Source organism: Amphiura filiformis, chromosome 14, assembly GCF_039555335.1.
Source record: "Amphiura filiformis chromosome 14, Afil_fr2py, whole genome shotgun sequence".
Lineage (NCBI taxonomy): Eukaryota > Metazoa > Echinodermata > Ophiuroidea > Amphilepidida > Amphiuridae > Amphiura > Amphiura filiformis.
Window position 1 is genome coordinate 54471059 of NC_092641.1, and position 21110 is coordinate 54492168.

The window sequence follows — 21110 nt, forward strand, 5'->3', positions numbered from 1 at the left end:
CAAGTGCGTTTACATCTCTTTACTGCGTGGCGCAACTCTGCATGTATTCAATATGGCGAAAAAATTTCCATATTTCTCACAATCTGCAATTTTTCACTCATCTGATCATCTTTTCATTTAACGAAAGTGATACTGATTTGATAAAGGTATACGTTTCTTTGCTTTTACGATTATTTTAAAATTATTTTTCGAGGCAAAAACTCCCTATGGGCAATTCCACGGTAACTCGTGCTACACTTTATGGCATCCTTTTACGTACTTTGTGCTCCAGCTTTTAAATTGATTTGATTGGAATCTGTATTTTTTGTATTTTAATACCCAACATTCAAGGCTAGATCCTCATAAGGCCCCATGACAGGGTGTAATTCCCATTATTCCAGTAATTCCTAAATGTTCCCTGTAAGTCCATATTATTCCCAACTAATTCCGAATAAGTCCGGTAAGTCCCTATAAGTCCATATTATTCCCAAATATTCCTGTAATTCTGAGTAACTCCAAATAAGTCCGGTAAGTCCCTATAATTCCATATTATTCCGAACTAATTCCAAATAACTCCTAATAAGTCCAGTAAGTCCATATAAGTCCACTTAATTCCCAAGTATCCCTCTAATTCTGAGTAACTCCAAATAAACCCGGTAAATCCCTGTAAGTCCGTATTATTCAAACTAATTCCAAATAACTCCTAATATATCCCGTAAGTCCCTAAAAGTCCATGGTAATTCCCAAATATTCCAAATAAGTCCATATAATTCAAAATTTTGAATCTCAATGAGTTCAGGCAATTTAAACAAACCATCACAGGGACATCATGCACACCTAAACATACCCAGATATATGGGCCCAAAACACTCACCCCCCCCACTTGTCACCCCAACACCGCGCCGTAGCACCTCAGCCCCCCCACACACATCCATCCCACCCGTCACCACAACAGACAACAACCCCCACTCCACATACACAGACATCATTTAAAGTACCGATATCTTTTATTTCTGAAAAAAATGGCACATTTTTTAAATCAATATCTCTGTATGTTTAATGTGATTAAGGGTAGACGAGGTCGAAGCAACCTAAAAATCGATTTTCATTATCTAGATCAATATATTATTGAAAAATAACACCTTGATGTTTTGCAAAAGTTCATTCTACAAATTGCATACTTTGCAAACTTGCTTAATTTATTGTTGTTAATGAGTTATGTACGTTTTACTAAAGTGTTGTTGTTTCAGTGCTCTTTACAACGTAACTCAAGAACCATAGGACCTACAAAAGTATATCTGTGATATTTGAATTCTTTTACACGCTCGCTATGAAATGAGCAATGCAGTTTTTGCCAAAGTTCACTATCATTCGCAAGATGCCTTGAACTACCAAATCGCAACAGTTTGAAATTGTTAATAACCTTAAAAAATCAAGCTTACATGTCATATAGTTGTGCACACACCGGTGTACACAAAACACTCGGGCACCCAAAATGACACACCCAACCATGTCTTACCAATTAGATAAAGCATTTCATGTTCTGTATTATTCCCCCAAGGTTACGGTTACACTGAAATAATGCATTGATAGGTCTAATTCAATGGGATATCGACTTACATATTACACACCCCTACCCTGCACAACCCATCAACTTACGACACCCCATCAACAAACTCACATACCCCAACCTCACACACCACAATATATATACAAACAGTAGACATGTGCGCTACACCCCGCCCCTCACACCCAACATTAACATACGCACACATTCATTGCACACATACACTAACATACGGGACACCAACAAAAATTAAGGTACAAACAAACCACTAAAACATAAAAAACCTGAAAAAAACACTTAAACTTTTTAACTGTTTTGTCTGATATTGATATTTTTCAAAAACCTGTCATGATTATGCATCTACATTTGTATACCCATGAGGAGTATTATGCCTACAATGGGACTTTGCACATGTTTACAAGTAGCTGTAAGCCATTGTCTGACATTCTGAAGGGGATTGGAGTTGGCCATGTTGACTGAAGTGGCAGAATATATTAAATAATCCAACAATACATAGAGGCCTTGCATGTGACGTATCATCCCGTAAATATGGCGGACTACTCAAATGCATTCAACAAAAGCATGATTGTAATCTACCGTGACAGTTCGTCTCACACACATAACCCTGCACTACTATCAAATAGGTTGATGACAACATTTGATTGAATGGACTGCACTCCGCCATAACTACGGTGAAGGACACTGGCTCAAATCCTTTGTTTGGAGCCAATCGATAATTTCATGCAAGGCCTCTATAGGACAAGTGGCAGAGGAGTTCCAAACCCAAGTAGATGGGAGAGGAGTGTGTCAAGGGTGTCTACTGTAACCCAGGACTGTAACTGATCTCTTCTGCATTATATTATTAATTGATGATAGGTGATATGTAGAGTAAGTAGGATGGGGAGAACACAAGAGTGTGTACTTTTGGAGGGGAGTTATTGGATGATGTGGGGTATTTGCAGATTGCCAAGCAAGTATATGGTAGTCCTAAGGTACAGGTCTACAAAGATTGATGGAAGGCTTGAATGGAAGATTGAAAGAATATGACATGAAAATTCATGTAAAGAAGTTCAAAGTAGTGAAGACATGACGAGGGCCGAATTTTAAGCATCACCATAAATGGACAGCAGAAAAAGCAGGTAACTCAGCATGGGAAGAGTCGTACTAGAGCCCGAATACTAGAGCAAAGATTGGCATGACAAACAAAATAAAACTCTGCTTTCCAAAGCTTACAAGAAGGACATAAACAGATGCGAGTTGTAAAAAGTCAGTAGTTTGGAGTGTAGCCTGACATGGATCTGAGACATGGACACTGCAGAAAGAGGATACATGTTATGAAACTGGAAGCTTTGTGAAATATGGGTGTGGAGAAAAAAGTACTTTGGAAAGACAGAAGACTAAGTGTTTTAACACTTACCCATTTGTCATCTCTCTTTCAATACTGTGGAAAGAGAGGTTGATAGTATGTATATACAATCAGAAAGAAGAATTGGACTGGAATAGATGGAACAGCGGAAGGAGGAAGGGATCAAGAACGCTTGTGGAGTTAAAACAGCTGTTGATGGGAACAGCGAATTATTACCTGTCAAATAAGGCATAGGCCTATACATTACGCAAGCAAGCTAGGCTACATGGGCATGGTCATGATTCTATAAATATTCGCAATGTGCACTGCTTTGCCTGGGTGCTTTGCCCGTTTCAAAAACATTTCAATGGGATTTTAATTGATCAATTTAGAGGAATGATGAATATTCTCTTCAGTTTCAATATCATAGAGTACAAACAATGTTAAAGAGCGTCACAGGCTATTCGAAAAGTGCAGGGCATCATCCCGGTACTGTTGACTGTACTTCAAAAGTACACTCATGTACTCTAGGTTCCAGAGTAAAAAATAAGTACAACTTGTCTGTACCAGTGCGATAATAATCATACATATGAGGGAGGCACTTATAAGGAAGAAGAAGAGAAACATAATTGTGTTGTTGAGAAAGGAATGAGGAAACATATAAACTCGTTTTGTTTCAACATCAGATTTTCTTTACAATGATTAAATTGCAGCATTATAATAGACATGCATATACCTCAAGTGGATAGTGTTTACTTAGAAAAAGATGACACAAGATGATGACTCAGTATCATTGGTCATGGGAAAGTATGTAACGGGTATGGGTCCCAAGCCATGAGTACAGGTACGGGCACGGGCCCAGACCATGGGTACAGGTACAGGTCCCAGGCCATGGGTACAACTCCCTAGCCATGGGTACAGGTACGGGTCCGAACCCAAAATAGGGTGCGAGTACGGATACGGAGGTACGGGTATGGGTACGAAAATTGGGACTCGAGTACGGGTACGGATAGGCCTACAGGTCCCAGTATGGGTAAATACGGGCCATGGGTACATCAGGTACGGAAATTGGGACTTAATACTTGTATGGGTCCCATTATGTGTATGGGTATAAACAAAGCTATTACTATTGGTGTAAACATTAATTTGTTGTTAATTGCTATTAATACACTCTTGATGTAATAAATAAATAAAACTACATTCCGCACCAACAAACATTTATAAAGAGAAATGTATTATGTCATAATCATATGCAACGTAAGTTTTAAGTTGTTTTATGAACCATGAGTTCCTGAGACATTTTTACTTGCTAAGTACTCTCATTTACAAAAAAATGTAGAACTGGTTTAATTTTGTGGAATCAGATCCTTTTCCAGGATCTGTGGTGGAATTAATCAAGTACAAAAAGAGATTTGATGTGGTCTTAGTGAATCGAGCAATATATTGGGATGTGAAAATCATCAAAAAAAAAAAAATATGTCTGCATGTGTATTGACACACAGACTGCACAAATAATAATTTCAACATACATTTAGTAATTTCATCCAATTTAATTGTTTTGTCAACTTTCCGAATAAAGAGCCTTTCATCATGTTCATTTCATGCACATCCACACATCCCTTCTACTTCTAAGGTAATACTGGACAGGACCAGGCGGTATAAATATCCAGACTTCCGGTTACATCTCAACTTCTTACACACAATGATTAATAATATCATTAATTATGCACATCTGGACAACTATATCCAAGTTTTATCAATACTTTACCTATTAGCTTCTGTAAATCATAAATTTCTGTAAACATGGCGGTAAAGGAACTCTATTCATTTGACTCCGATGCACAAGCATGTGGCGGAGAGCTATGCTCACACAAACATTGACATGTAGTTCTTCATGTGTGCACGCAGGAGAGTCAGTGTATTGGAATGGGGAATATTAAAATGATGAATAAAAGCTATAATAATGATATTAAACATGATAACTTGAAATTCACCACAAAGGACAATTCTTGAAATGTTTTTCCAGTTTGCTGGTTTTTTTCTGTATCATAGTGTGCACGAATGCGACATGTATACATATGTATGGGTGCATGGCATAAAGTGTGCACTGCAGTGTGGAGACTGTCACAATCTACACAGAGTGTAGCATAATATGTACATTTTGTGTAGCATTGGCTAGATTTAAGTTTTTCTGGGCCCTGGGCCAGGCTAAAATTTAGGGCACTTGCTATATGGATAGTGGATCCATGTGAAGAGTTATCCATGTGGATCCATATGTTACTCACCACCCAAACCCATCCTATTTGTTTTGATTATGATCAGTAACTGAGAGGAGAAGTAGGAGAGGAGTTAACATGCATCTGGGAAGTGAGAGTAGATCTACTCTCACTTTCAAATTTGTATTCACTTGTATGTATTGATTTGTCCTGATTGAGCACCATTGTCTCATGTTATGGTTAATGAATATAAAACACAGTTAATTTGTCCTCATTGAGCATCATCATTGTCTCAAATTGGTTGTTGTCTTGCATTTTTATTTAGGTTTCAAGTTTCATTGTTTGGTAACTTATAATATCTACGGAAGAGCTGCCATACACCTTCCAGCATTTTCCTCCATAATGTGTCTGTTTATTGAATTGTGTTCAATATTGTTTTCAATGTATTTACCATTACCACTAGGCCTAGTATAGACTACTCTAAGGTCAAGTGGTTGTAATGATAAAAAAGGAAGGTAGTGAACCTGCAAGTTTTGGTAACATTTGTAGACTCCTATATAATAGGCCTACAAGTGAAGTGAACTTGCTATCAACCCAAGATAGCACTCTCCATTGATTGACATATAGGTACAGGATGAAAGTCCCATCCTGAGATGGGTAGGCCCTATCTGACACCTGACCATTGTATATTTTATACTCACAAATACATACATGGGGTAGGGTGTGGTTCTACCTGGTAGCACATTCGGAAACAACATGGAAATTATTTGCTATCTACTGCAGATATACATATAGATGGGGTCCTGGACATGTGGACCTTCAAATGCAATTTCTGGGAAGTCATTTTGACTTCTGTGAAATGCATGTAATTTGTGACACAATCTGGTCCATGGGGGGCAAAGGAGGCATTTTTGAAAATTGATTTACTGTAATTATTACATAATACGAGGGTCATTCAATAAGTTCTACCCGTTGGGTCATAACTTTTGTTTTGTTAAAAGTAGCTACTTAAAAATTATGTCAAGATAATTTTCAGATTTTTGTTGGTGACCTGAAAAACACAGTAAGATATGGTACACCGGAAACGGTGATGCATCTTTGGATATTGAACTTGAAAACATGCGTGCAGCCAATGTACGAACTTCCCTCTTATACAAACAAATCATATTAGTAACAATATAAATTTTGAATGAATATACACCTTACAGTCCAAAACATCATCTGTGACTGAAAAAGTTAAATTTTGATGGACAGAAATTACCCAGAATTCTAATTTGTGGAGGGATATCTTGTAACATCTCAGGTGATGATAATCAGCTTCAGCATAGTGTCCATCTCTACAGTGTGAGTTTTCTAACTGCGCTATTAGATAAAATACAAAAGTTAAAGCTACTATAACACATTTTCAGTCAAAAAGTAAATTTAATTCCTTTGTGATCTATTGTGGTATTTTATTCCAAAGAAAGCGACACAATGCCACCATTTTACAGCATGATTTATTAAAGTCAATATCTTCATAAACTGGGTTTGTGGTCATTTATACTAATTTTATTACACTGGCTATTTGTTCTATTAGTTTTGTGCATATTAATGCCCATCATTTTCAGTTTGTGGCAGCCTTTTAACTAGTACATATAATTGTATGATTATTCTTGTGTTTTGTACAGTTTTTACAGTATATCATGACCAAATGCAATAATTATGGGATCTTTTACACTGTACTTGAGACGCCTCTATAAATATTGTACATATTTTGACCATTTCCGGTGAACCATATCTTACTGTGTTTTTCAGGTCACCTACAAAAATCTGAAACTGATTTTGACATATTTTTTCACCACCTGTGGGTGACATTACGAACTATATGTATGCAAATGTTCAAGTAGCTACCTTTAACAAAACAAAACTTATGACCCATGGGTAGAACTTTTTGAATGACCCTCGTATATACATACAGTACTCTATCATTTACTGAAAACACCAAAGGTCTACATGTAGCATACTCGGTTTTCAAGTTATGACGATTTTTGATGTTTATTTTCTTATGCATGTTATTGTTTTTTACTCCATATTTTTACCTTTATCTCAGTTTCACATTTGCCGCCTTTAGCCCCTATGGACCAGATTGTGTCACATTATGACTTCTGTGACATCATATCCTTATTTTAATCTCCAATCTCTCTGACAACTTATGACAGCGTTCAAGCTTTGACTTACGTTTGGCAGATCAGACAGAGTGGTGGAAACTTAAAGTGAAAGATATCCTAAAGGAACATTTTCTAGGGTGAAATTTTGTGTAGAAACTGAATCTAACATAAAAAAAATGCATAATTATCAACTTGAAAATTTTCCAAATAGCACTGCACAGGCACATTTCTGCCCCAAATCCTCAAATTTGAGCGAAAATTTGCTGTTAAAAAAATAAGTCCTTCAAAATGGAGATACTTAGGACTAAACAAAAAACATGTTGCTCTAGAGAAAGATGTTGGTAAGAGCAACATGTTCTTTGTTTAGCCTTATACCTCCCAGTTTTGAAGGACTTATTTTTTTAACAAAATCCATTAATTATTTCATGCCCTCACAATTCTTAGGGTGGGGGTAGCATACTGCAAGTTATTTTCTTTTCTGTAAATCTAGCTTACTTATTTGTTATAATGACCTTTAAAACATCCCTATAGCTTATACCATTGGGCTATTCCAGATAATAAAGGACCCCCCTATAGAGGGCAAATGGTTTTTTTGAAAAAAAATCTGAAATTCCAAATTTGTTTTGGAAAAAGCATCTGGAATTCCGGACCCAATCTCCGCAAAAACATATGGAATTCTAGGTGTATTCCATAGAACTACTATAGAGGGCAAACTTTTTTTGAAAAAACATCTGGAATTCCAGACCCAATCTCCGCAAAAAGTATGGAATTCCAGGCGCATTCCATCAGACCCCTATAGAGGGCAAACATTTTTTGAAAAAATATCTGGAATTCCAGACCCAATCTCCGCAAAAAGTATGAAATTCCAGGCGCATTCAATCAAACCCCTATAGAGGGCATGCATGAAATAATCAGAATAATCATGGAATTTTTTCCCGATGTGTGAAAAAATAACAGGAATTCCATGTATAGGCCTAGTGAGGGGCCTATAGAGGGCATCCATGGAAATGTTTAAAAAATCCTGGAATTTTTACTTGTATTTCCATAAAAAGTCTGGAATTCCAATGGTGGGATAGAGGACATCAATGAATAATTCGTCGTCCGTATTCCATAGTGGCGTATAGTGGGGCGCCGCGAATAAACAACTTTTCGAGAAAATCGGGTTTGAAGAAATGCCAATTTCAAATCGAGTTGTGTAAATCAGACATTCATTATATTTTGTAAATTATGTGAAATTTCTGTAGTAAACTAAATAGATTTTATTGTTATATATTTTTCAAAAGAAATAAATACATACTATTGCTGGCAAACTGAAAATAAAACTATACGTCACTATGGAAAACGAACAAAACGCAATACCCTAACCTAACGTTAACCGTACGCCACCTCGGTCGCCGTGTAATCCCTATGGCGTTACTTTTCGTCGTTCGTATTCCATAGTGGCGTATAGGTCCGATACGTGTACGCCACTATGACATACGATGTTTTTCATTTTTGCCGATATTTTATAATTATAAAATGTGTATAAAAAGTGGTGTATGGTCGATACGCCACTATGGAATACGAAAAATGGAATCGCGGCAGATCCACCATCGGACAAAACCACAGGTGTTTCGGCCAGAACAGCGCGATCAGAACGACGTTGCAGTCCTCCCTCCCGATCTTGGCCACCACCCTCGTGAGTAGTGAGATCGGGGGAAAGTGTATGCAGTCATCCCTCCCCAGTCTACGGACAGAGCGTCCACGGCGAACGCCTGTGGGTCTGCGACCCTCAAGCAGTACACCGGCAGTTGATGATTGCGCTGAAATGCGAACATATCTATCGAGGGGTGGTACATCACCTCGAAGATCGTCTGGACGACCTGCGGAGCAAGGGACCATTCTGTTGGTCCCGACACCTTCCCTCGTGACAGATCGTCCGCGAGGATGTTGGTGACGCCCGCTATGTGCATCGCTCTCAACGTAATATGCCTGGACTTGCACCACCCTATCAGGCGCAGTGCATGCAGGCACAACCGAGGTGACCTGGTGCCCCTTGTCTGTTGAGGTAGGCCACCATGCACCACGGCTGTGTTGTCCATCTGGACAACGATATGAGATCCACGATCACCTCCTCGAAGTGCTGGAGAGTTCTCTCCACTGCCCATAGCTCGAGAAGGTTGATGTGGGACTGTGTCCCCGTGGATGTGGCCCTCCAGCCCAGCTTTGACGCGTCGGTCAAATTGGGCTGATGGGTCCACCACCAGAGTTCCTCTCGCGCGATCTCCGACATCGGAACCGCGAACGATATCGGGTGATGACTGGGCCTGTAAAAGGCGAGAAGGTGCAGTTGGATATGCCTCATAAGGCCCAGAACCGTCATCCATGCCAAGATCTAGCGATGCCGCCCACATACCCTTGATGGGACAGGCTAGCACCGAAGCGAGAGTCTCCATTCTGAACCTCTTGGGCCTGATGAACTCGTTCAACGGCTTGAGGTTCAATATGGGCCTCAGTCGCCGGTCTTCTTTGGAGCCAAGAAGAATGTGCTCCAAAACCCCTTGGGGAAAGGGGGGTAGACGGGACAATCGCCCGCTTTGTGAGAAGCTGAGTGACCTCCGATAGTAGTGCCCGACGCTGGGGGCCGTCTGACGGCACTACTGTGGACCTCTGAAACGTGCAGGCGCACGAGGGGGGACTGGTGAACTCCAGTCTGTAACCCCCGCTCACTACCGACAATACCCAGGCGCCCGGAGAGATGGCTTGCCGCCGGCATGGACTGTCGACCACCGTACCCTCAGGAACGATCTGACTTGCTCCCCGGGGGGGGGGTCACTCCCATTGTGGCCTGTACACCATCCGCGATAATGAAAACGCGTAAAAAGGGTAGTTTTTTCGTGGGAGGCACGATACGCGCGTAACGTGTTTAGGGTGTCAAAAACATGAAATATTGGAAAAAAGGGTAGCAAAATTGCAATTGCTAATACGCGGAAATGAAATTTAGGGTATGAAATTTGATGCAAGGAAGAAAATCCGTGTTTAGGGTATCGTTTTAGCCAAGGGTTAAATCCTTGTTTAGGGTGCTTTTCAAAAGTTGATTATCGCGGATGGTGTAACAGGCCACAATGGGAGTGATCCCCCCGGGCTTGCTCCCCTTGGAAGAACGCTTGCTCTTCTTGAGGGGTTTGTCTGATGATCCTGCTCTTGCTCTTCCCAGACTTTTGGGTGCTGCAGAGGTAGCCTCGGGCTCCGGTGTAGTCAGTGGTGCACGACCTGCTGAAGCCGGAGCCGACGAAAAAATTAACCAAATTCATATTAGATTGTACATTATGACTTTAAATGGCACTTCCCTGTTTAAATAGTGAATCCAAAATGTCATCAATATTAATTGAAATGCCAGTAAACTTCAACTTGATTTGATTTTTGTATTTTTGAAGATTTGTATTAAAATATCATCAATATAGTTGGAACATGTTGTCTAAATAGTCAATGTGTACAGTGTAAATAAGTAATTTACATTTCTTTATAGCTGTTTATAAATTTAACAATTATGAAGCAAATGGGATTATAAAGTTTTCAGTCATAGAATTCAGTTTGTGTGTAGTTTACTTGAAAAATGAGTTGTGGAATAAATACTACTATGAACTTTTAAGCAGCCAGTATCAGCTGTAGTGACCTGGAGTAAATGTCCCATTGGGACTAGTCGTGTGCGTGTGCGTCCTTGTGTGCCCTATAAAAAACAAGCAATTTTCACTGTGAAATCTGCATCATCATACAGGTGTTTGGTTTTTCACACCCTCATAGGTTTAGGGGCAAAACCCAGGGTGGGGGGTTGTCCAAACAAGTCTTTTTGCTGCATAATAGGTCTTCCAAAAAGGGAATGGGGCTACTTTATCATGCCCTCTTTTTGGGTAAAATATTCCCCATGCAGTCTCAAAGAATGACCGGGGGGGGGGATTTCATCAAATGACTCCCTTTTATTTTTGGTGTCAATTCTCTCACTGAAAGACACCTAGTTTCAACTTGGTGTCTGCACATCCCTGTCATTTCCGAATTCGAGTGCCCCTTGCCATCTGGAAATAGGGCTTCTTTTCCTTTTTCCTGTCAATCCTTTCATCTACTGAAGTAATGAAATATATACTGTTTTAAAATTGAGCCTATTGTCAGGTCAGCTGGATAAGAAGTTAGTGAATTTAGACAAAAAAAATCACTCTGTGAGAGATTATCAAAAAAAATCAATGTTTTCACTTAAAATTAATATTTTATTGAAAGACTAGTCTTTAATTGATGTCTAACAGGTTTTAGAAGTGAAAATTGACAAATGTTTCCTAATTGAAGAAGCATTATTTAATATTTGAGGGGATTTTTAAAAAACTGAAGGTTTGAAAAAAAAGAAGAAAAAAAAAAGAAGAAATCTGACCGTCCGACCCAACTTTCCCATTTTCCCATGCACTTGAGGGCAACACAACAATAATTTTTTTTTGGCCTAAGTGGATTTACAAGCTATATAGGCCTATTTACAAAATGTTACAGAAAAATGTACAAGATTGCAGTTCCTTAATAACAGAACCGTAGCCACGAGTGCAACACCCCCCCCCCCCCCGAACCTGCAAAAGTATACAAAAAGTCCCAAAATTTAAAGCATTTGCGAGCGTATATAGCGAGCCAAAACAATTGGATTTTTAAAGCTTTTTAGTCAAAAAAAAGGGTCCAAATTTGGGGAAGAAAGTCCACTTTTCACAAAATTGCACCACCTTTTGGAAAAAAAGCCTACTTTTTCAAAATTCAGCACCCCCCCTAAAAAAATCGTGGCTACGGGCCTGCTTAATAACAAGATAATTGGACAAAAGACATGTATATGAAATTCGCACATACACTATAGTAGGCCTACTGAATAATTTTGATATCAGGTCCAGGCAAGATAATATTAAAATAGAAATTAATTTCTTCAGACTCAGACAGAGTGCCCATGACATTGAACTATCCTCAATAGTAAAACACTTACTCCCAAATACCCCCGAAAAATACAGCAACATTTTTATATGCAAGTTGGAACTGACTAAATTATTTTTTCTACATGTAATAGGCCTATATTTTCTTTTCTCCCAACAATTACTTTCATTTATACATAGTTAACACAAGTAGAGAACTTTATACATTTCATTTAGTGTGTTACCATGGTAATATGGCTACCCAGTGTCAAAACTCTGAAAATACCATTAGCCTCTGACCCCGTGCCAGGTTCAACGGGAGGGCTAAGCACATAGCGAGTATTTCAAACTCCAAAAAGCACTAATACAGTAATAGTTGCACACATGCAATATCCACATGTAGTTATTACTGTGGATTGCACATGTTTATACATGTACAGCTATTTTCTACGCAGGCTAAGAACTACCGGGAAAACTAAAAGGTGAAATTTTGTGTTTACCGGGCCATTTTCACTTTTACAGTATAGCATTTTAGCCCAAAATAAATGTTAAACAACATGAAAATTCCCATTTTAAAGGTAATTGTATGTACTGTGTACATAGCCTTTATACCCTATACAGTGTACATGGCATGCATGTATGTAGGTAAACACTTGAAAATAACAGAGTATTGACAGTGAGTTTGAATTTGTAACCACTTCTATTTAGAAAAGGTCAAATGTGGGGAGGTATCATGTTAATCCAGGGATTTAGTTTTGGCACTTCAGACCTACTCCTGATGCATGCATGGTGGTGAAACAAGAAAGATAAAAACTGTAAAAAATGTATAGAAATTGTGACACAAATTGAATTATACATAAAATGTGTTGTTTTTCGGTTGCTAGCTGTATTTTTTGGGTGTCTATAAAACTAAGACCTAAGACCTAAGACCTGAAAACTAAGACCCAAAAACTAAGACCTGAAAACTAAGACCTAAAAACTAAGACCTTAAAACTAAGACCTAAAAACTAAGACCTGAAAACTAAGACCTAAAAACTAAGACCTGAAAACTAAGACCTAAAAACTAAGACCTAAAAACTAAGACCTGACACAATCAGCATGTTCTTATTATCAGTTTTATATTAATAAACAAAATATCGAAATATATATACGGTATCTATTGTTGTTGAAACAGCTATAGCCACAGACACACATAATGAGGATACATTCTAATTCATGCATATGGAGGATCAGCGATCTCTGTGCTGCTACATGTAGTGAGCAGCACATGCTTGTTAAAAATGTACATACAATTTTTACAGGGAAGGGTCAGGGACATAGGTAGTGCATGATGTAATATTATGGTGAGCAGTTATAATGGTCAGAATGGGGACAAAACACATGTGGGTATGGTGAGACACTATTTGTTTTGTTTGTTTGTTTTGTTTCTTCTTAACCTAGGACACTCAATCAGTTGAATTTTTAAAAATTAAAAAAAATAATTAAAAAAATTAATGTTAATTAATTTTTTTTTTTAATTAATAAAAATAATTAATTAATTAATTAATTAATTAAACAAATTGATTAATTAAAAATAATAATAATAATGTTGAAATTAATTAAAAAAATTAATGTTGAACTCAATTTTTAACCTAGGACACTCAATCAGTTGAAAACACAGATCTGTTCTTCCTTGAGGCCCAGGGATCCCCCGGGCAGGGATCACTATGAAGGCAGGATAAATCAATATTTTTGGGTGGATTGCTTTATCAGGATGATCATCAGTTTATCACCATTTAGCGAAATCAGTGGGACTATGAATGTGGCCCGCAATGATAGCTACTCCCAAGATCAGTATCATTGCAGCGGGGAGGATGGATATGAGACAACACAAATTCAGAAGACAATATGGAAGGCAGGAAAGAAGAAAAGGGGGAAAAGAGAAGAAAAAAAATTATAAGAGGCAGGAAAAATCTTCTCATACCTGTTTCACACCAAAATTCAATCACACACATTATCCCAATAAAGGTTCTTTTTTAGATTACAAAGTCTTTCCAAGCAAACACAAAACGTTTTACGTTTAAATGTCTGGTTTTATTTATAAAAGGGAATAAAATCGTTTTAAAAGATAATAGATTTATTTAATCGCAACAGTTTAGCTAGTAATAATATGTCCACAATATCATTGTCCACTTAGCTCTGATCAGACTATGATCCCGGACTATGATATGTGGTTGAAGACTCAAGACTCGGATGCCATCATCAGTGATCATTCTGCCACATGCCGCACAGTGCACTCAGCATCATAGAAAACGTAATTCCCGCATATCAATTAATACACTGCCGAGCACAGTGAATATCGCAGTAATTTATCTCCAATTGGGTCTTTTAGTTTTAAAGGTCTTTTTGGGTCTTAGTTTTTGGGTCTTAGTTTTTGGGTTTTTTTGGGTCTTAGTTTTTGGGTCTTAGTTTTTGGGTCTTAGTTTTTGGGTCTTAGTTTTTGGGTCTTAGTTTTTGGGTCTTAGTTTTTGGGTCTTAGTTTTTGGGTCTTAGTTTTTGGGTCTTAGTTTTAGGGTCTTAGTTTTGGGGTCTTAGTTTTACTGGTCCTAAGAATTTGTACATGATGAATGGGGTCTTAGATCTTCGGTCTTAGGTCTTAGTTTTATAGACACCCGTATTTTTTTGGCTCTTCACTTTTTCAAACCGTCGAAAAATAATTTGGGGCAACAATCCACAACGTCCGTCAGCAAAAATGTTTTCGTCGGTACATACATTTACAAGTTAATGTGCCCCCCCCCGCTATGCCACTGTCTGAAATTTCCATTGAATTGTTAGTTTTACCCAAGGCCAAAATAGCCAGTGGGGTTTCTTTCACTTTACCTTGTTATAAGCTTATGATGGATGGACAGAAACCCTAAAAATATTATTTCTGCATTTCGGGTATAAAAGATTAACATAATGAAAATTTGAACGAAATCGTACATATGGCTTTTAAGTTTTTCTGGAACTGAAAATTATGAGGGAAAAACTCTGGAATTCCAATGCCCTCTATAGGTGTTTTGGTCAAAACAGTAAAACATCTGGAATTCCAACGCATTGGGGAAAATAGTCTGGAATTCCAAAATGATTTAGGGAAAAGTCTGGAATTCCGACGCCCTCTATGGTTTGGAGAATATGACTTTGAATGGATTTTCAGAAATTAAGAGTAAAAAATTGTGGAATTCCTAACGCATTGGGGGAAAAAGGTCTAAAATTCCTAACGCATTTGGGGAAAAAGTCTGGAATTCCGACGCCCTCTATAGGTTGGAAGTATGTGACTGTAAAGAGTTTTGGGGAAAAAGTCTGAATTCCAGACCAAAGTACATACAAAAGAGTATGGAATTCCGGTGCCCTCTATAGGGGGTGATTATTATCTGGAACAGCCCATTGATATGGCCTTTTCAAATCGAAAATGAGGTGAATATTATACTTTTTTCCAAATCAATTGTCACATTTGTCGAATTTTGATAAAAAAATATGTTATTATTAATCATGATGAACGCATTCCTTGAACTCAAAATTATACTGATGTTTATTAAAATTAAATTGTTCAATAGTAAAATGGTCATAAAGAGTTTATATAATTAGATGGTTAGTGACAATAAAAGTTATATTGAATGCAACATATCTTGCATAATTATAATTGCTCACTTAATATTGAACAATTCTGATCTTGGAATCTACCAGTTTAAATTGATCGTGAAAGCCCAAGTAAAAAAATCCCACTTGGGAAGCTAGCAAACAGAGGGAGTACGGTGACTGAAAATATCAGATATGTTAAATTCTATCAACTGCACACAAACAAATTAATACAAATCGGAGTTTTATGCTTATTAATGTAATAGCCAGAGTACCGGTATGCAAAATGGGCAAGTGGACTACGGAGAAGTCTACCGGAACCTTTGAGTTTCTACTCATGCTACGAAAATATAGAAATACATGGATCCCATTCAATGCTTTTAATATCAAAATTGTACCGCTGTTGCCCAATTAGCATAGAAAATTAGGCACTATTTGGTAGTGTTCATGTTCATACACTCACAAGAAATTAGCAAAACAAAATTTTTGTCACCCCAAACCGACAATTTTCGGCCAACATCGGACAAAAATTGATTTTTTTCCTGGAAAAATATAAAAAATAGGGAATTTTAAGTGCCAAAATCTGAAACTAGATGATATTTTATCCTGGAAACATATAAACAATCAAGAATTTTTATTGTTTTTACCCCTAAATAAATTTTTTCACACATTTGTCCGCCAAATGAAAGTCAAAATTTGAACGCTGTCTTATTGGTATTCCTTGGTGTCAAATACATAGTGAATCCAAAATTACCCATAAATTTTAATTGAAATGTCCTTTTTAAATTTCAACTCGGTGTCAAGTATTTTTGTATATATAGCTTTTGTAAACATCATATTTATCAATTTAAAAAGTAGGAGCATGTTGTCTATATAGTCAATGTTTACAGTGATTTACATTTCTTAACTTCATAGCTATTTTCAAATCTACAATTACTTTCCAGTCAATGAGTCAGTCAATGAGTTCAGTTATAGTAGTTGTGGAATATAAAAATCCAGCCAGTGTCTTGACCTAGAGTAAATGTCCCATTGGGAAATATTGATAGTATTTATATAGCCCAGTCGTGTGCTGGTGTTGTATTGGTCACATCTGTTTTGTCCCGTAATAAACTTTTTAGGCTGCGTCTTAAATGCTGCGCCTCTAGCGGTGACCTGTTTTCAATTAATATCGTAGCGGCTCTGTCATTGGTTACTCGCAAACAAAGCTATAGCCTCAATTCTATACAAACCACGATTAGGGGCACACTTAGAAACTTGCTTGATAAAACTACGACATTCTTTTGATATGGTAATCTACAGAAGATCTTATCTGATAACACATAGGCCTATCCATGATTCTACTACACTATGTTAAATTTTATAAGACGGATTCAATTATTATTCTTCTTCACGAAAGAAAAAGAAAATTATCTGAATTAAAATTCTGCCGGGGTTCGAACCCTCAACCTTTCGGTTTCACAGTCGAGCGCTTAAACTACTGTGCTATCCGTCGTTCTGTCAGAAATGATTTTGTTCATTATACTTATTAGCTCTTATTGATTACGGAATTTTAAAAGCGCATGCACCGTAATGCTATTTACCGTACTTGTCTCTTTATAGGGCCTACTGAATCTCCAATCAATAATGAACCTTAACTATGCAGTTCCTTTTGGAAGTGGCAAATGCATTGTAATCACGGGGGAAGGGCACTTAACACAAATGACCATACGGGTATGCTCCCCCGGAAAGACCCCCCTTTTAGGATTTCGCAGCTCCGAAAGACCTTCCATATTTTACCAAAATAGAACTCCGAAAGACCCTTGATTTTGATAAAGTTAGCTCTAAAAGACCTCAAAATTGCTCATTCCTCATATTTCTGGGATTTTCAACCAAAAGCCAAGAAAGACCCTTGATTTTGACTGTTCGCAACTCCAAAAGTCCCCATTTTACTTGTTCCAGCCCGGTTCGCAATTATTAAATTCGGCAAAATGGCATTTTTTAGTATTTCCGAAGCTATCATCTTTCGTTAATCAAAACGATTTATTCAAACATAGTGACCCAAAAACAGTTCCTTTTGGTTTTAATAGGTAAAGACCATTCATGGCTACTATTAGGCCTGTGCATCAAAATATTTTGACATGCCAAAAATATTCCCCCTTATACCATTTGAATTTAGGCCTATCCTGACATGTTTCTACATCACATTTTAGGTCGCAATATCGAAACGGTGCAAATACCTATACCTGTGCCAATATTTGCTCCCCCTTGTCCCGCCAAAAAGGCTCGCCCTATAATTCAACACCCTGGGATAAGTATTGCATCACATCACCCTCTCCCCTGCACCTCATCCCGGTGCGGCACTGGTCTTTGGGTGACAGATCGAATGGAACAATAGGGTGTCTTCGGGTGACAGAGCATGTGCTCGTAAAAAATATAGGGTCTTTGGGTGACAGCGATGCTGAAAAAGGGGGGGGGGGTCTTAACAGCCCTACATACTAGTACGCGTCACCTCCAAAGTGGGAGAGGTCTCCCCCCGGAATTAGTCTGACTAAACTTCTTTGATTGATGCAACGAACGACCGGCCGTGACCCAAGTTATGTAATCACTTCGATGTCGAATAAAAAAAATACAACACTATGCATGTCTTGTATAAACCTATATAAGGGACGCACCATTAGATACCAAGGGGGGGGGGGCTGGCTAGTTTTTTGGAAAAAAAATGGTCACGCCGCGCCATCTGATCAAAAAAAATTGCCCCCCCCAAAAAAAAAACCAACAACAACAACAATTGCTCCACCTCGGACCAGAAAAAAGATTTGGTGGCAAGGGTGCTCCATTTTTCATCAGATATATTTATTTTAGCTTCAAACTGGCAAGTATTTTGTTCGCATTTGTTTGTGAAAAGTTATTCTGTGAGCGAAAATTCACCCACTTCAAAGATTTTCACCATAGTCCACCCCAAAGTCAAAAAGAAATCTATGCCACGTGATGATGGGAGCCATATGTGGGGATGGATCCGAGTATGGTTTTGGTGAGATATCCTCACATGAATCTATATTTTGAAGAAAATAATCCTTTGAAAAATTCATGAAAAAAAAACATGCTGAAACTCACCATTTGAACCAGAAGCGTGTACCGGTACTAACCAGCGGGGGCAGAGTGCTCCCTGAAAAGAGTGCCCGCATATCAAAAAATGAAAGAAATCGGGAAGGCATAGGAAAAGAAAGGGGGCAAGGAGTCTGTTTCCCACCAAAATTACCCCGATCATGCACCAAATGACCAAAAGGAATGTAAAATACCAAATTTTTGCGCGCGCATTGTCTCAATAAAAACGTTTTGGCCCGGTTTTTGGAGGCCCTACAGTCTCGCTAAAAAAATCGGTATATGTACATATCCCATCAATAATACCGGTTCAAAATGATGATTATTTTTGTCTTTTTCCAAAAAACCTTTACTTTTTTCACATCTGACCACGAAAGCTGACTACGCCCCTGATATGAACTCATTTTAACATAAGAAGAACGTTTTTCGTGCTACGCGAAATTTAGGTGCTACAAAATGTAAAACTATATTTGCTTTATCGAGGTGCTAAAAATTGCTTCACCGAGGTAGGCCTACTAAAAAAATTGTCACGACCTAGCCCCCCACCTTGATATCAAATGGTGCGTCCCTAATGCATTGAAAAAATAAAATTATAGACTGAAACAAGTCTCTCTTCGTTTTTGAAAAGATTTAATGTGAAATGTTTGCAAAACTGACACATAAAACTTGACTATTTGAAAATAAGCCCGCTAAGAATAACACATGTTTACTAAACACCTTGAAATTAAATATATAGTAAGAAGGAATCCGAAGAACAACTTTCTTGCCCTGTTTGTATCCCATTTGTATGAACATAAATAATTTTAATAGATACTTATCGTCTCGGACAGAGACTAGCTGCCTGCATCCATGTATGCATGTATGCAGGGACCGTCTTCAAAATAAATGATATCAAGTTGGCAAGTGAATATTTTTGGTGATTGTTTTGTATTGAACCATGATCTTTTTGACATAAACATTCAGAAAACTCCTCAAAGAAATATGAAATGTCCCACATATATCTTTACTTTAAAGTCGAAGCTGCAAGATAGCCTGAATAAAATTTTAATTTGCCGGCCAAAAATGTGATAATTATGAACTTTTTCTTGACCACTTTCATGGAAACGAAAAATTACAACAAACCTCGGTAAAACTGACGATTTACAAGGAATTTAAAGTCTCAAAAGAAAATCTATCTGTGTTATCTTGCACACAAAATAGTTCTTGTCTCAAATATCCAAAAGAAGAATGCGTTTTATCTGTACTTTTTATAATAAAGCTTCGGGACTTTTGGTCTCTAATTTCATACCACGACAAAAGAAGTACAGTACATATATCTGACACAAAGCATACATCCTTTTGGCCTGATATGGAAACGTAATCAGAAGGTAGCTATTGTATTCTAACAATAAGATCGGGGTCAAATAGCTTACAAAAGGCTCCTCCGATTCATAGTGATCTACAATCAGTCGCCAAGCCGCGAATTATCGATTTGCAATCAATCACATAGGCCTATAGAGCACTTTCCTAAGTAACAAAAGGTTCTACGCGGTTATAATCATGAACGACCACTAACTATAGATTGAAGGCAATTAGACGTACATCGTTTATACCGATAGATGGCGATGTTTAAAGAGCGAAAAGATTAATCCTATAGAGCGTATTACAGGGAAAAACTTGTGTGGTCGTGTGTCACATTCACTGCCCTCAAAATACCATACAGGTTTTCATGCACTCATCAACTTTTCACAGGTGAATTGGCGAGAAAAATGGGGAGGGGGGCTGTTATTCAAACGCGTCATTTTGCTAGAAATATAGGTCTTCCACAATAAAGTTTCGGGCTACTTTTGTCATGTTTGCTATGATGTGTTTACATCAAAGTATTGATTTGACCAATATATCCTGGTTGACCTGACAATTAAAGGAAGGTGACCTGATATAAACTGAGCTCAAAAAGAAACTTTTTTCACAAGGTCATATTTTGAAATCCTGTCCATCAAATTGAACCAAAATTACACACAGGTTTACTTCAATACTCTACTCGTAACACATGTCAGTAACCAAGCAGTTATCCAACTGACACAACAGCAAAATGCACTGACATGGAACAGCTTCCTGGACCACATTCACAGCCCAGCCCTGTTTCATGAAAAAGGTGTATGAAAAGCAGAAAGCAGCACCGTTGTATCATCTGTGCAAGGATCTTGTGTGCATTCTGACAGATTTTTTGTGCTGGGTGCCAAATGTTGGGCTGTGAAAGTGGAGGAAGTCCAGGAAGCTGTCCCATGA